Here is a 15,247-nt window from a genome sequence, read left to right on the forward strand (position 1 = left end):
AAGCAGTAGGACCAGAACTTCATGGCCACCCTTAGCTACATCAAAGTTCAAAACCAGCCAGGTGCAGTGGCACTTGAGAGGTAGAGGCAGAATCACCAAGAGTTCGAAGCCACCCTGAGACTACATAGTGAATTTCAGGTCAGCCTGGGCTACAGCAAAACCCTACCTTGAAAAACCAGAAGAAGAAGAAGAAGAAAAAAAAAAAAGGCCTTGGATTGGATACATAAAACCTTATATCAAAAATGGATACATAGGGCTGGAGAGATGGCTTAGTGGTTAAGCGCTTGCCTGTGAAGCCTAAGGACCCCGGTTTGAGGCTCGATGCCCCAGGACCCACGTTAGCCAGATGCACAAAGGGGCACATGCGTCTGGAGTTTGTTTGAAGCGGCTGGAGGCCCTGGCGAGCCCATTCTATCTCTCTCTCTCTGCCTATTTCTCTCTCTCTCTGTGTCACTCTCAAATAAATAAATTTTAAAAACTAAACAAAAAAAGTGGATACATAGATAACATGGACGGTGTTCAATGTCTGTCAACAGAATGAATGAGTTAATTAGTCAATCAAGAGAAACAACCCCTTAGGAGGAGTACAAAACAAGCTTTATTTCCGAGGGGCGGGGGACATTTCTTTTAGGGACATGAGTGTGGCATATAGTCAGAGCAGACTTCCATGAGGAAATGATGACGTATGGAGCCCCAGCACTCCGTGGGAAGCGTGGGATCTGGGAATAGCAATGGCCCCCTGGCTCTCCTCTCTTCCTTCCAGGGAGAGGAAGAAGCTGTGAGTGGAAATGCTAATCACCCTGTGAAGAACGACTCTTCTTGGCGGTGGAGTACACACAGGCCCTGTCTGTTTATTTTCCCCTGGCCCCGAGCAGATGGACCTCTTTTTTCATCCTAACTGCTTTGCTTCAAGCTGCTGTCACTGCTCAGGAACAACGGCAAATTAACTGTGCTGGTTGGAGACACAGCTGTCTGGACACAGGCCACCTCTGAGTGTTGGGATCATGGAAACAGGACTCTGGTGGAGTGAGGGGGGGAGGGTCTCCTCAACACAGTGTCCTCTGTGACCCTCAGGCTTCAGCCCTAGCTACAGAATGAAAAAAGAGAGGCCCCCCCACCTGGCATCTCTGCAATTAACTTTTTGTGGGGTTACAGGGTCTTGAAGCCAAGTATAAACATCTAGTCTAACCCTTCTCTCTCTCTCTCTCTCTTTTTTTTTTTAACTTTTTCATTTTTTGAGGCACAGTGTCACTCTAGCCCAGGCTGACCTGGAATTTGCTATGTAGTCTCAGGCTGGTCTCAAACTCACAGCGATCCTCCTACCTCTGCCTCCTAAGTGCTACAATTAAAGATGTGCGGCACCACACCTGGTGACCCTTCTCTGTCCAGAAAGAAAAGTTAGGTCAGAGGGACCAGGCACCTTGCTTGGAGATACACAGGAATGCAATGGAACATCCCTCACTGACTTCTACATCTCTGGACCTTCTTCCCACCATACTATAGTGATCTCTTGTGCTGTGGTCCAGGACACCCAGGAAGGAGGTTCCCCACAATGACCAAAGCGGGTACACCTCCACTCCACATCTCCATCATTTTTTCTAGGAAAGCCACCCCTCGTTACATCTGATGCTTTCATCACTCGGCTTTGATTCAGCAAATAATGACCAAAAAAAAGATGATGATATTTGGGCACCTGGGTCCCTCAGAACTTACACATACACCACAATTTTGCCAGCTCGGAGGGTGGCCTACGTACATATAACATATTTTCATTCTAACTTTTGTCTTCCCATAATGAGCCTAACCCAGAAGTGCTCATTAGTAGAGGAAAGTCCAGGTGCTCAAAGAGGACCACAGAGCTGGACTGAGGTGGAAACAAAGGACCGGACGCCTCATGGGCCCCACTCAGTGGGGGGACAGCTCTGCTCGCCTACCTGTTGGCCAGCCAGCTGGTTGTAGAGTCAAATGTTGGCTCTGGAACCGGGCGTGGTGGTGTATGCCTTTAATCCCAGAACTCTGGAGGCAGACGTAGGAGGATTGCTGTAAGTTTGAGGCCAACCTGAGACTGCATAGTGAATTCCAGGTCAGCCTGGGCTAGAGCAGGACCCTTCCTCAAAAAGACAAAAAGGGCTGGAGATATGACTTAGTGGTTAAGGCGCTTGCCTGCAAAGCCAAAGAACCCAGGTTTGATTCCCCAGGACTCACATAAGCCAGATGCCCAAGGAAGCACATGTGTGTGGAGTTTTTTTGCAGGGCTAGAGGCCCTGGAACATCCATATTCTTCCTCCCTCCCTCCCTCCCAATCTCTCTCTCTCTCTCTCTCTCTGCTTCTTTCTTACAAATAAAAAGAAAATAAAATATTTTAAAAATAAACAACTGTATTCAGGAGAGTGCCACCTTTAAAAGAAAAAGTGTTGGTTCTGATAGTGACTGCTGTCTGACCCTAGCTAAGTTATTTAATGTTCCTAAAATTGAGGTGTTTCAACTCCATAAAGAAATAATTTCTAGCCCAGAAGATTGTCACCTGGGTGAAATGAAAGCTTACCATGCATGAAGCCCTCCCCTTCCATATTCCTTTGCTCCCCCTCACCTCCCCCTGCCACTTCACCTGTTCCCCCACATCCCTTGTTGAGACACAGCCTGTCTTGTGGAAGACACGGGGAGCGGCGCATGGTCCCGCAGGCCCTGCTTGACTGACCCTCAACGAAGCTGAGGATGGAGGAGCCACAGGCTTTGGTGTCGGGGTTATCTGGGTTCCAGGTACAGCTCTACCTCCTGCCAGCTATGGGATCTTGGGGAAAACTTGGCTAATTGTTTCTGTTTGCTTTTGAGAAAGGGTCTCATGTAGTTCAGACTGGCCTGTAATTCAGTATATAGCCAAGCTTGGCTCTGATGGAAGTACTGATCCTCCTGCCTCAACCTCCCAAGTGTTGGGTTAAAGGGATGTGCCACCATGCCCAGCTTGCTTATCGACTGATTTAGGGATTGAGGTGAGGTCTCACCATGTTGCCCAGGCTGGTCTTGGACTCCCAAACTCAAAGGATCCTCCAGACCTCAGCCTCAGCCAAGTACTGGAACCACAGGTATGTACTCCTATACCTGGTTTTAAGCTTTGCTTCTGCATATTGATACTTACAGGTTATTATTATTATTATTATTATTTTATTTGTTTTGAGAGAGAGAGATAAAGAGGCAGAAAGAGAATGGGTGTACCAGGGCCTCGAGCCACTGCATATGAATTCCAGACACATGTGCCACCCTGTGCTTCTGGCTTTATGTGAGCTCTGGGCAATTGAACCCGGGTCGTTAAGCTTTGTAGGCAAGCACCTTAATTGCTGAGCCATCTTTCCAACCCCTCCTCCCCCTCCCCGAGACAGACTCCAAATGGGTGACCAGAGACCCTCAGCCCTGGGGTTATAGGCATGTATGGCCATGCCTGGTGTTTTGTTGTGGTGGTGGTGGTGGTGGTTTGTACTTTTTGTTTGTTTTGTTTTCTAAGGTAGGGTCTCACTCTAGCTCAGGCTGACCTGAAATTCACTAGTAGTCTCAGGGTGGCCTAGAACTCATGACTATCCTCCTACCTCTACCTCCTAAATGTTGGGATTAAAGGCGTGTGCCACCACACCCAGCTGATTACTTTTTTAATTTTTTTGTTTATTTTTATTTATTTATTTGAGAGTGACAGACAGAGAGAGAAAGAGACAGAGGGGGAGAGAGAGAGAATGGGCATGTCAGTGCCTCCAGCCACTGCTAACGAACTCCAGATGCATGGGCCACCTTGTGCATCTGGCTAACGTGGGTCCTGAGGCATCGAGCCTCGAACTGGGGTCCTTAGGCTTCACAGGCAAGCGCTTAACCGCTAGGCCATCGCTCCAGCCCTGATTTTTTTTTTTTTAACATAGGTTTGCTGGGGCTCTAACTCCCGCCCTCATGCTTGCAGAGCAAGCACTCTTACCCATGGAGCCAGCTCTGCAGCCTCCGTACTTAAGGCTCGTGCAGTCCCCATGCAGGCGACGCGAAGCCCCTGTGCTCCGAGGCCAGCGAGGACAGCGGAGCCCGAGCATGCGCAGCGGAGGCCTGGGGGCTTCGTTTTACAGGGAATGGGGAGCCACAGTTCGTTTCCGAGGTGGCGAGACAGAGATGCTCGACACCCCCAGAGGCTGTGGTTTGGGTTTGGGGTGACGTCACTCTGGGACTTCAGCAGAGGGTGGGAGGAGGGGAGCACGGGTCAGCTTCCAGCTCCCTCGAGGAGCGCTGTCCTGTGAGGACCCTCCTCCTCCTCCTCCTCCTCCCCGTCCTCAGGTTGGGGTGTGCCCCCATACAGGCCCAAGAGTGCCAGGCCTGCCACCCCCACCTTTCACCCTGGGTAAATGACCTCTGCCCTCAGGTTTCCTCGAACGACCCAATTGGAGCGTGCCATCTCTTTTCCTGGCAAGAGCCTGCTGGCAGCGTGCCCGGTCCCCTGTGGCCCTCAGCTCTCTGAGCGCCTGTCACCGGGCGGCCAAGCTTGGAAACAGTAAGGGACACTGGCCGAGGGCCATCTCCGGGCTTGGCCTGAGTACACAGGGATGGGACTCAGAGAAAAGACCTGCCAGGCAGGGGCGGTGGCTCCATGGCCGGGAGCCAGGCCCTTCTTGCCTCCCAGACCACTCATATACCCCAGGGGAAAACACTGACCTTTAGACCTGGGGGGACAGGCGGGGATTGGGGTCCCAGGCCCACCGCTCCCGCTTGCCCCGCCTGCCAGGGGAAGGACCCGGAAGGAGAGATGCCCTCTTCCCGCCCAGGCCTGATAGCAGCCCGCGAGCGAGGGCCTCACGGGAAGCGGATGTGCCACCCGTTTGCGAGGTGACTTTGGGGTGGGGGGGGGGCCTGCTTTGCCCCTGTTATTGAAACCAGTAGCTCCCGTTTGCTGCACACATTTGGGGTGGGGTCAGGGAGGGAGTGTGCGTGTGGCCCACAGTGAGGGGAGCCGGCAGCGATGCCCCCAGCTGGATCCACGTCCAGCTCTACTGTTCTCTGACTGTGCCTTCTTTATTTATTTATTTATTTAAGAGCGACAGACACAGAGAGAAAGTAGAGGGAGAGAGAGAGGATGGGCGCGCCAGGGCTTCCAGCCTCTGCAAACGAACTCCAGACACGTGCGCCCCCTTGTGCATCTGGCTAACGTGGGACCTGGGGAACCGAGCCTCGAACCGGGGTCCTTAGGCTTCACAGGCGAGCGCTTAACCGCTAAGCCATCTCTCCAGCCCTGACTGTGCCTTCTTGGGCAGTTGTCTGACCTCCCTGAGCCTCAGGTGGGCACCTGTCAGTGGGCACAACAGTGCCTAAACTCAAAGGACTGTAAGGTGTCACATGGCGAGGGCTCTGGACACACAGGAAGCTCTGGGGCAGGACAGAGGACTATGCTGGTGGTGGTGCCAGTCTAGCTACGGTTGGGAAAAGCGATCAGTGGGCCATGTGCCACGGGTGGGACCTACAGTGAGGCGGGATTTGGCTTTGGAAGCGTCTCTCACCATTCCTCCTGCCAGGGCAGCATCTCTGCCACATAAACCCAGATCTCTCATCATTTTAGGGACACAAGCGAGCGCTCCCTCCAAGGTGCTGGGCGGAAGGGCAGGAACCATGTCCCCCTCACCTGGGCTATGCAGCTGGCCCTCCATGATATAGTTAACCTCAGTGGTGAACTTGGCAGGCTTCCAAATCACCATGGAAACAAATCTGCGAGGGCGTTTCTAGACTAGGGTAGGGGAAGACCCACTGTAACTGTGAGCAGTGTCATCCCATGGGCTGGAGGTCCCGGGTGTATGAAAAGGAGACGGTGAACACCACGCTCTGCTTCAAACTCTGGCTGCCAGATCTTCCTGGGACTGTAACTTGGAACCCTAAGCCGAAATCAACCCTTGCTGTCTTAGGTCATTTCTTGTCATTTCTTCAGTCACAGTAATGAGAAAGGAAACTAATACATTCTCCCTGCCACAGGTCTGAGGTGAAGATTCCAGGACAGAGAATAATGTCATCACTATGACCCGAGGACCCTGCATCCATGAGGAGTTCAAATTGCTTCTCTTAGCTTCACCCTGTGACCTTGAACTCCCCCCAACCCCAAGAAGTCTGGGATGGTCCTAAGCCATCTCTTCAGCCACCTGCCCCCACATGGCAAGGGTGGGAGTGACAGAACCAAGGGACAGAGGTGACAGCTTCCCTGAATCACGTCACCTGCCCCTCTCCTCATGGCTCAGTGCTGCACCACAGAGCGGTGTGGTGTATCTAACATGCTGGGCTCGGCCCAGCCTTGCCACCACTCTTATAGGGTCATGTGCTTCTCAAAGGGGGATGGAGGGCTGGAGCGATGGCTCAGTGGTTAAGGCACTTGCCTGAAAAACCTAAGGACCTGGGTTTGATTCCCCAGTACTCACATAAAGCCAGAAGTACAAGGTGGCCCATACATCTGAAGTTTACTTGCAGTGGCTAGAGGCCTTGGTGTGCCTATTATCTGTCTATCTCTCAAATAAATATTTATTTATTTATTTGAGAAAGTGACAGACAGAGAGAGAAAGAGGCAGACAGAGGGAGAGAATGGGCGCATCAGGGCCTCCAGCCACTGCAAATGAACTCCAGACACATACACCAACTTGTGCATCTGGTTGATGTGGGTCCTTGGAAATCAAGCCTCAAACTGGGGTCCTTAGGGCAAGTGGGGTCCTTCACAGGCAAGTGCTTAACCGCTAAGCCATCTCTCCAACCCCAAATAATATTTTTTAAAAGGATGTGACAAGGGGCCAGCTTTCCCTCTTGGAGCTTTGCAGTCAGATCTGTGTCAGGGTCACCTGGAAGCAGGACACACCCTGCCTCCAAGTGTGTTTTCTGGATGCATTTGGTAGGGCACTCTGCGGTCAACAAGTGGTCTCGTGGCAGAGCACAGGATGTGACTGGAGAGGCTCGGGTCGCTCTGGGCTCCCTGGGAGGGCCACAGAGCCTGCTGGGAAGGGCTGGAACCTAGCGGCACAGACTTCCCCGTAGGAACTATTTTCACTCCTCTAAGGCCACAGCCAGAACAAGGACTCTCAAGGTTCCAGTGGGACAAGCCAGAGTCACCTGGCCCTGCACAGTGACATGTGTCCAGCCCTGGTCAAGGGAGGACAGGGCACCTTGACAGCACACTAAGATGGCCCACAGCAGGGGGAGGGGCCGCTCTTCCAAGTGCACTGGTTGTCACCTAAGAATAAAGGCCCGCAGCCAGCACAGAGCCAGCTGCTGGGGGCGCGTGGAATCCGTGGCTAAGCCATGCCCCTGGGCCTGTCCTGGGTCCCTGGCTCTCTAGTATCTTGGCTTCCATATTTCTGTCCTCCTCTGGCACCCCATTAATGTCTCCATTCAACCTGGAAACATTTTCTTAACAACAAAATAAATATAATCATAGGTTAAAAATCTTGAGCTGTGACGCTGTGTGGGCAGCTGCCCAGAGGACACAGAACTCACATCTCCTGAGTGGGCAGCCTTATAAGGGCAGGTTCAGGAGGAGAATGGGCAGGAGGGAGGGCCCCTGAGTGCGGTAGGAGTCTGGAAGGCTGGGGGTGGGTGCCCCACCACTGGACAAGCTGTGGAGCCAGGAATACCCAGCTAGGACCCAGTTCTACAGGGGGAGCGGGCCAAATGCGGTCCCCAGGGACCTTTGCTGAGTTGGAGCTGACCACCCCACAAGCCAGCCTGGTCCTGGCACCTCCACTGTAGGGCAGAGGGTGGAGGCCATTTCTCCTTCTTCAACACACATAGCTGTACCCAGCTGGTATGCTGTGCAATAAAGGTCTGTGGCATGGGAGGATTGGTGAATAAAAAAATACATTTTATTTATTTGAGAGAGTGTGAGAGATAAAGAGGCAGAAAGTGAGAGAGAGAATACATGCATACCAGGGCCTGTAGCCACTGCAAATGAACTCCAGACACATGTGCCACCTTGTGCATCTGCCTTTATGTGGGTACCAGGGAACTGAAATCAAGTCCTTAGGCTTTGCAAGCAAGTACCTGAACCATCTCTCCAGTCTCCCCATCCTTTTTTTTTTTTTTTTTTTTTTTTTGAGTCAGGGTCTTGTTTTGCCCAAGCTGGTCTGGAATTCACCATGTGGCCAAGGAGGATGACGTTGAAACTTCTAATCCTCTTGCTTTTACCTCCCAAGTGCTGGCATTACAGGTGCACACCACCTTGCCTGTATTTTTTTTTAATTTTTATTTATTTATTTGAGAGTGACAGACAGAGAGAGAAAGAGGCAGAGAGAGAGAGAATGGGCGTGCCAGGGCTTCCGGCCACTGCAAACAAACTCCACATGTATGCACCCCTTCCGCATCTGGCTAACATGGGTTCTGGGGAGTTGAGCCTTGAACCGGGATCCTTAGGCTTCACAGGCAAGCGCTTAACCGCCAAGCCATCTCTCCAGCCCAACCTTGCCTGGTTTTATGTGGCGCTGGGGATCAAACCCAGGGCCTCGTGGATGCTAAGGCCATACACTACCAACTGAGCTGCGTCCCCAGTCCAAATGAATGGTTCTTTGCAGGCAGTGCTTGGCTCGTCGCCTAGGCAGCCGCTCCTGGACCGTAGGGCGGCAAGGCATCTTCTCTCAACAGGGACCAGTGCATGGCTGAGAAGGCGCTTCACAAGCAATGTGGAGTGGGGCTTGACTGTGAGGAGAGGTGAGCCACCGCCCCGCGCCCTGCTCAGGTCACCCCTGAGTGTGAACACACAGATGCCCAAAACCTCCCGATAGTGCCCTTAACAGGGTTTCACTCTGTGGAGGGGGAGAAGAAGAAAGCAAGTGAGGGATCCTGGGAGAGTTCTCGTCGTCCAAGTGTTTCTCTGTTCTCAGCCTCTGTAGGAACAAAGCCCTAGCCCCTAGGATCTGAGGGACAAGTGGGTTGCCAGGAAATGCCCACACTGAGGGCAGGACTTAGGCAGGGGGGCACCCTAGCCCCCATTAGGAAAGGCAGCCCTGAGAGATGCCTCAGCAACAAGCCTGCCTGCCCAGGTTCCGTGTCCCAGTTCCCATGCAAAGCCAGACGCACAAAGTGGTGCGTGCATCTGGGGTTCGTATGTGGCAGGAAAGAGGGCTTGGTACACCCATACTCTCCCTGCTCTCAGATAAATAAACAGGGCTGGAGAGGTGGCTTACTGGTTAAGGCACTTGCCTGTGAAGCCTAAGGACCCATGTTCAATTCTCCAGATCCCACGTAAGCCACACGCGCAAAGGTGAGGCAAGCACACAAGGTCTCACATGCCCACTAGGTGGCACCAGCATCTGTAGTTTGACTTCAGTGGCTAAGGGCCTGGTGCACCAATTTTCTTTCTTTCTCTCTCTAAAATAAAAGATTAAAAAAACCCAAAAAACAAAAACAATAAAAAATAAAAGATAAAAATAAATAAAACATTTTTTTTTCAAAAAGGAAAGACTCCCCTAAGCCCCCTACAGCTCCTAGTCCTCTTGGTACATCTCACATGGAGAGAGAGGGCTGGACAAGGTTGAAAGGTTGGCAGGACTGCCCCTTCCCTTGGCCAGCTTTCACTGTGCCCCAAACCCCTTCATATCCTGAGGAAAGCATAAGGCAGGGTGCCCTCTGTAAGACCAACAAAGGACTTCTGGAACGGTCATGTGATTGAGGAGGACAGGGCAGCCGCAAATCAGACTTGGGCCACAGCAGTGTGGAAAGAAGAGGCTCCTGACTTTTCCACTTGCTCCTTGGAGGCCAGCTAAGACCTGGAGGCATGTTCCTCTCTACCGCCCCCAGCGCGAAGGGTCGGGGCTGGGAGAAGGATCTGGCTGCAGTCCTCAGTCTGCCCTCCTCCCAGTGCCAGGGGAAGCTGACAGCTGCAGAAGCCGACTTACCTCCAATCAAGTGCAGGCAAGACTCCGCCCCCCAGGCGCCCCAGGCCCCACTGGAAGGGAGAGAAACTGCGACACTGAGGCTCAGCCTTGCCTATCTATGCCCTCATCAGCCAGTAGAAGCAGGAGCTCAGGGAAAACAGAAGCCTACCTTGTGTCATTCCACGCTAAAATAGGAATGTCCCCTGTGTAATACAAACACAAATGACAACAGCACTCCCACATGTGATCGCCACCATCAAGTCACGTATTATCTGAGGCAAGCACTGCCCCTCTGAGATGGGCTAAACAGTAAAGACTTTGGTGCTGGAGAGATGGTTTAGATGTTAAGGCGCTTGCCTGCAAAGCCTAAGGACTCAGATTTGATTTCCCAGGACCCACCTAAGCCAGATGCACAAGGTGGTGCATGTGTCTGGAGTTTGTTTGCAATAGCTAGAGGCCTTGGCGTGCCCATTCTCTATCTGCCTCACTCTCTCTCTCAAATAAGTAAATAAAATTATTTTGGAAAAAAAAAAAAAAAGACTTTGCAAGGCCAGGGAGATGGCTAAGTCAGTATTTGACTTACAGAAGACCTGAGTTCAGTCCCCAGTACCTGTATGAAGTGCCAGGTATGGTAGTGTGAGCCTGTAATCCCACCCCTGGTGAGGTGGAGACAGGTGGGGCCCTGTGGCTTGCTGGCCAGCAAGTCTAGCCTAATTGACGAACTTCAGGCCAATGGGAAACCCTGTCTCACAAAGAGATGGAAGTTGTCCTTGAGGATCATACCTGAGGTTGTTCTCTGACCTCCACATGCATGTACACAAAGGCACACACATGTGTACCCACATATGAACATATAAACATGCACACCATACATGAGCTAGATTTTTCTTTTTTTTTTGCTTTTCAAGGTAGGGTCTCACTCTAGCCCAGGCTGACCTATAATTTACTATGTAGTCTCAGGGTGGCCTCAAACTCTCAGTGATCCTCCTACATCTGCCTCCTCAGTGCTGGGATTAAAGGCGTGCACCACCACACCTGCTCTTGAGTTCAAAACAAGTTTTTTTTTAAGTAAAAAGGACTTTGCAGATGGATTAACTTGGGCATGTTAATTTTTTTTTTTTTAATTTTAGGATTGGAGAGATGGCTTAGCAGTTAAGGTGCTTGCCTGCAAAGCCAAAGGACCCAAGTTTGATTCCCCAGGACCCATGTAAGCCAGATGCACAAGATGGTACATGCATCCAGAGTTTTGTTTACAGTGGCTGAAGACCATGGTATGCCCACTCCTCTCTCTGTGTTGTGGGTGCCAAATAAATAAAATAAAAATTAAGCTAAAAATTTTTTAGGGGCTGGAGAGATGGCTTAGCAGCTTGCCTATGAAGCCTAAGGACCCTGGTTCGAGGCTCAACTCCCCAGGACCCATGTAAGCCAGATGCTCAAGGTGATGCACACATCTGGAGTTCGTTTGCAGTGGCTGGAGGCCCTGTCATGCCCATTCTCTCTCTCTCTCTCTATCTGCCTCTTTCTGTCTCTGTCTGTAGCTCTCAAATAAATAAAAATGAACAATAAATAAATAAAAATAAAATTTTTTTTAAAATTTATTTATTTGAAAGAGAGAGAGAATAGGTACACCAGGGCCTCCTGCCACTACAAACAAACTCCAGATCACCTTGCATCACCTTGAGCATCTGGCTTACATGGGTCCTGGGGAATTGAACCTGAGTCCTTAGGATTTGTAGGAAAATGCCTTAACCATTAAGCCTCTCCAGCCCAAGTTAGGCATTTTGAGACGGTGGATTGTTCTGGATTTAGCCAGGTGGGCCCAGAGTAATCCCTGGGGTGTTGCTGAGGTGACCAAGGGTCAAGTGGACAGAGTTCACCTGGGGAAGGGACACAAAGAACTTGAGAGCTGGTAAGATATCCCTCCTGTCAGTTAGGGGCCTTCTCCAACCTGCTGGCGTGGGCCCCTCAGGCAATGTGGTGGGAACCCCATAAGGGTGACACAGTATGAAGGGACGTGTGATGGCAAGAAGCCAAAATTGCTCCTCTGCATTCTTGGGCCAGGCTTGGTTTCTACCTGAAGCTCTGGGCTCTCCCATCCTCTTGGTCTTCCTGCAAGAGTCAGCTTGCCAGGTTCTGACTTCTGGTAGTGTGTGGCAGTGGCATCTGCTGCTGTTTCAGGAGCTGCCTGCCCCTTAGATTAGTTGTACACACGTCCCTTGCTCCCAGGTGGCCTTTCTGGAATCCTCCACTCCAGTCACCTCCTTCAGTCCTGCTGACCAGATAGGCCTGAGTCAGGGGTGAAGGGAGGGAGGCTCTCCAGGTGTTCTGAGTCTCATTACAAAATGCTGGTGTGTTAGCATTCTGAGGCAGAAAAATACCTGAGAAAATCATCTGAAAAGGAGAAAAGGGGCTGGAGAGATATCTTAGCGGTTAAGGTGCTTGCCTGCAAAGCCAAAAGACCCAGTTCAATTCCCCAGTACCCATGTAAAGCCAGATGTACAAGGTGGCAATGCTGTAGGCCCTGGCGTGCCCATTCTCTACCTCGCTCTCACATAAACAAAATAAAAAGAAGGAAAGGAACTGGACAATGAGTCAGCGATTAAGGTGCTTGCCTGCAAAGCCTAATGACCCCAGTATGATACCCACGTAACACCAGATAGACGAAGGAACACATGCATCTGGAGTTCATTTGCAGCGGCTGGAGGCCCTGCTGCACCCATTCTCTCTTGTCTCTCTGCTTGCAAAAAAATAAATAAATAATTGCTTTTTTTTTTTTTTTTTGAGGCAGGGTCTCGCTCATCTAGAATTCACTATGTAGTCTCAGGGTGGCCTTGAACTCACAGTGATCCTCCTACCTCTGCCTCCCCAGTGCTTGGATTAAAGGTGTGTGCCACCACACCCGGCTCAATAATCGCTTTTTTTAAAAAGGAGGAAAGTTGTTTTTTTTTTACTTACAAATTCAGAGGTTCCGCTCAAGGTCATTTTGCTCTCCTGCTCAGGGTCCTGTGGTCAGACAGAACTTTATGGGTCAGGAGTGGAGAAGCTGAGTTGCTCACTTAGTGATGGCCAGAACACCCCAATAACCTTTTCAAGGACATGGCCACAATGATGTAACTTCCTTCCACTATGCCTCACCTTTAAAAGTTTAAAGTGGGCTGGAGGGATAGCTTAGTGGTAAGGCACTTGCCTACAAAGCCAAAGGACCCAGGTTCAATTCCCCAGGACCCATATTAGCCAGATGCACAAGGGGGCTCATGCGTCTGGAGTTCATTTGCAGTGGCTGGAAGCCCTGGCATGCCCATTCTCTCTCTCTCTCTCACCCTTCTCTAACTCTAATAAATAAATTAAAAAAAAAAAGTTTAAGCCGGGCATGGTGGCACATGCCTTTAATCTTGGGAGGCAGAGGTAGGAGGATCACCGAGAGTTTGAGGCCACCCTGAGACTACATAGTTAATTCAAGTCAGCCTGGACCAGAGTGAGACCCTATCTCGAAAAAAAAAAAAAAAAAAAAAAAAGTTTAAAGTTTTCACTTCTCCCAATAGTACCATGAGCAGGGGACCAAGATTTTAACACATATGTCTTTAGGGAACAATGAAAATCCAAACTTAACAGCTAGAGATTTGTCAAAATAGCAAGGAAGCCAGGTGTGGTGGCGCACGCCTTTTATCCCATAGGGAGAAAGAAGTAGGAGGATCACTGTAAATTTGAGGCTATATCTGAGACTACATTGTGAATTCCAGGTCAGCCGGACTACAGCAAGACCCTACCTTGCAAAACCAATAAAATAAAATAAAATAAAATAAAATGACTATAAAAATATTTTAAGAAGAAAGAAAGAAACTTAATCACAGTACCTGGTGTGGCAGCTTACACCTTTAATCCCAGCATTTGAGAGGCTGAAGTAGGAGGATCACTGTGAGTTAACAGCCTCGGCTACAGTGATACCCTGCCTCAAAAACAAACAAAAACAAAAGGAACTGAGACACAGAGAAAAGAAATGGAATTTAAAAGTTTATTTGTGTGTATGGGTGTGCCTGGGTCTCTTTTTTCTTCTTTTATTTTTTTCTTAATTTTTATTAACATTTTCCATGATTATAAAAAATATCCCATGGTAATTCCCCCCCCCTACTTTCCCCTTTGAAATTCCATTCTCCATCATATCCTCCCCATCTCAATCATTCTGCTTACATATATACAATACCAACCTATTAAGTACCCTCCTCCCTTCCTTTCTCTTCCCTTTATATCTCCTTTTTAACTTACTGGCCTCTGCTACTGAGTTTTTTCCTTCTCACACAGAAGCCCAATCATCTGTAGCTAGGATCCACATATGAGGGAGTTGGCTTGGCTTTCTGGGCCTGGGTTACCTCACTTAGTATAATCCTAGAGTCATCCGTTTTTCTGCAAATTTCAAAACTTCATTTTTCTTTACTGCTGAGTAGAACTCCATTGTATAAATGTGCCACATCTTCATTATCCACTAGTTGAGGGACATCTAGGCTGGTTCCATTTCCCAGCTATTATAAATTGAGCAGCAATAAACATGGTTGAGCACATACTTCTAAGGAAATGAGATGAGTCCTTAGGATATATGCCTAGGAGTGCTATAGCTGGGTCATATGTGCCCGGGTCTCTTGCTGTTGCAAACAAATGCCTGTTGAGCTTTACATGAGTGGCTTTATAAGCAAGTGTCTTTAGCCATCTCCCCAGCCCCTGATAAGTGACTTTCACAGGTCACACAGTGACAAGGCTCTACTTTTAGCCCCAATCTGACTTCAGAGTCCATGTCTCTTCCTACTTCCTAAAAAATATTTTACTTTTTTTTTTTTTAAATTTTTCATTTATTTATTTGAGAGCGACAGACACAGAGAGAAAGACAGATAGAGGGAGAGAGAGAGACTGGGTGCGCCAGGGCTTCCAGCCACTGCAAACGAACTCCAGACGCGTGAGCCCCCTTGTGCATCTGGCTAACGTGGGACCTGGGGAACCGAGCCTCGAACCAGGGTTCTTAGGCTTCATAGGCAAGCGCTTAACCGCTACGCCATCTCTCCAGCCCTAAAAAATATTTTAAACTAACAATGTTCCCATTGCGTTGTTTTAATTTTATTATTATTATTGTCATCATTTTGGTTTTTCGAGGTTAGGGTTTCACTCTAGCCCAGGCTGACCTGAAATTCACTATGCAGTCTCATGTTGGCCTCGAACTCACTGCGATCCTCTTAGCTTTTCTTCTGGAGTGCTGGGATTAAAGGCGTGCGCCACCACGCCCGGCCAAAGCCAAGTTTGAGCTAGGGAAAACTTGTGACTTCAAGTTGGCAGGCACCAAGGTGTAACGGGAAGCACTGAGGGGCCGAGTGGACCTCAGGAGACCTGGGTCCTAGTCCCAAACTTGC

Source organism: Jaculus jaculus, chromosome 10, assembly GCF_020740685.1.
Source record: "Jaculus jaculus isolate mJacJac1 chromosome 10, mJacJac1.mat.Y.cur, whole genome shotgun sequence".
Taxonomy (NCBI): domain Eukaryota; kingdom Metazoa; phylum Chordata; class Mammalia; order Rodentia; family Dipodidae; genus Jaculus; species Jaculus jaculus.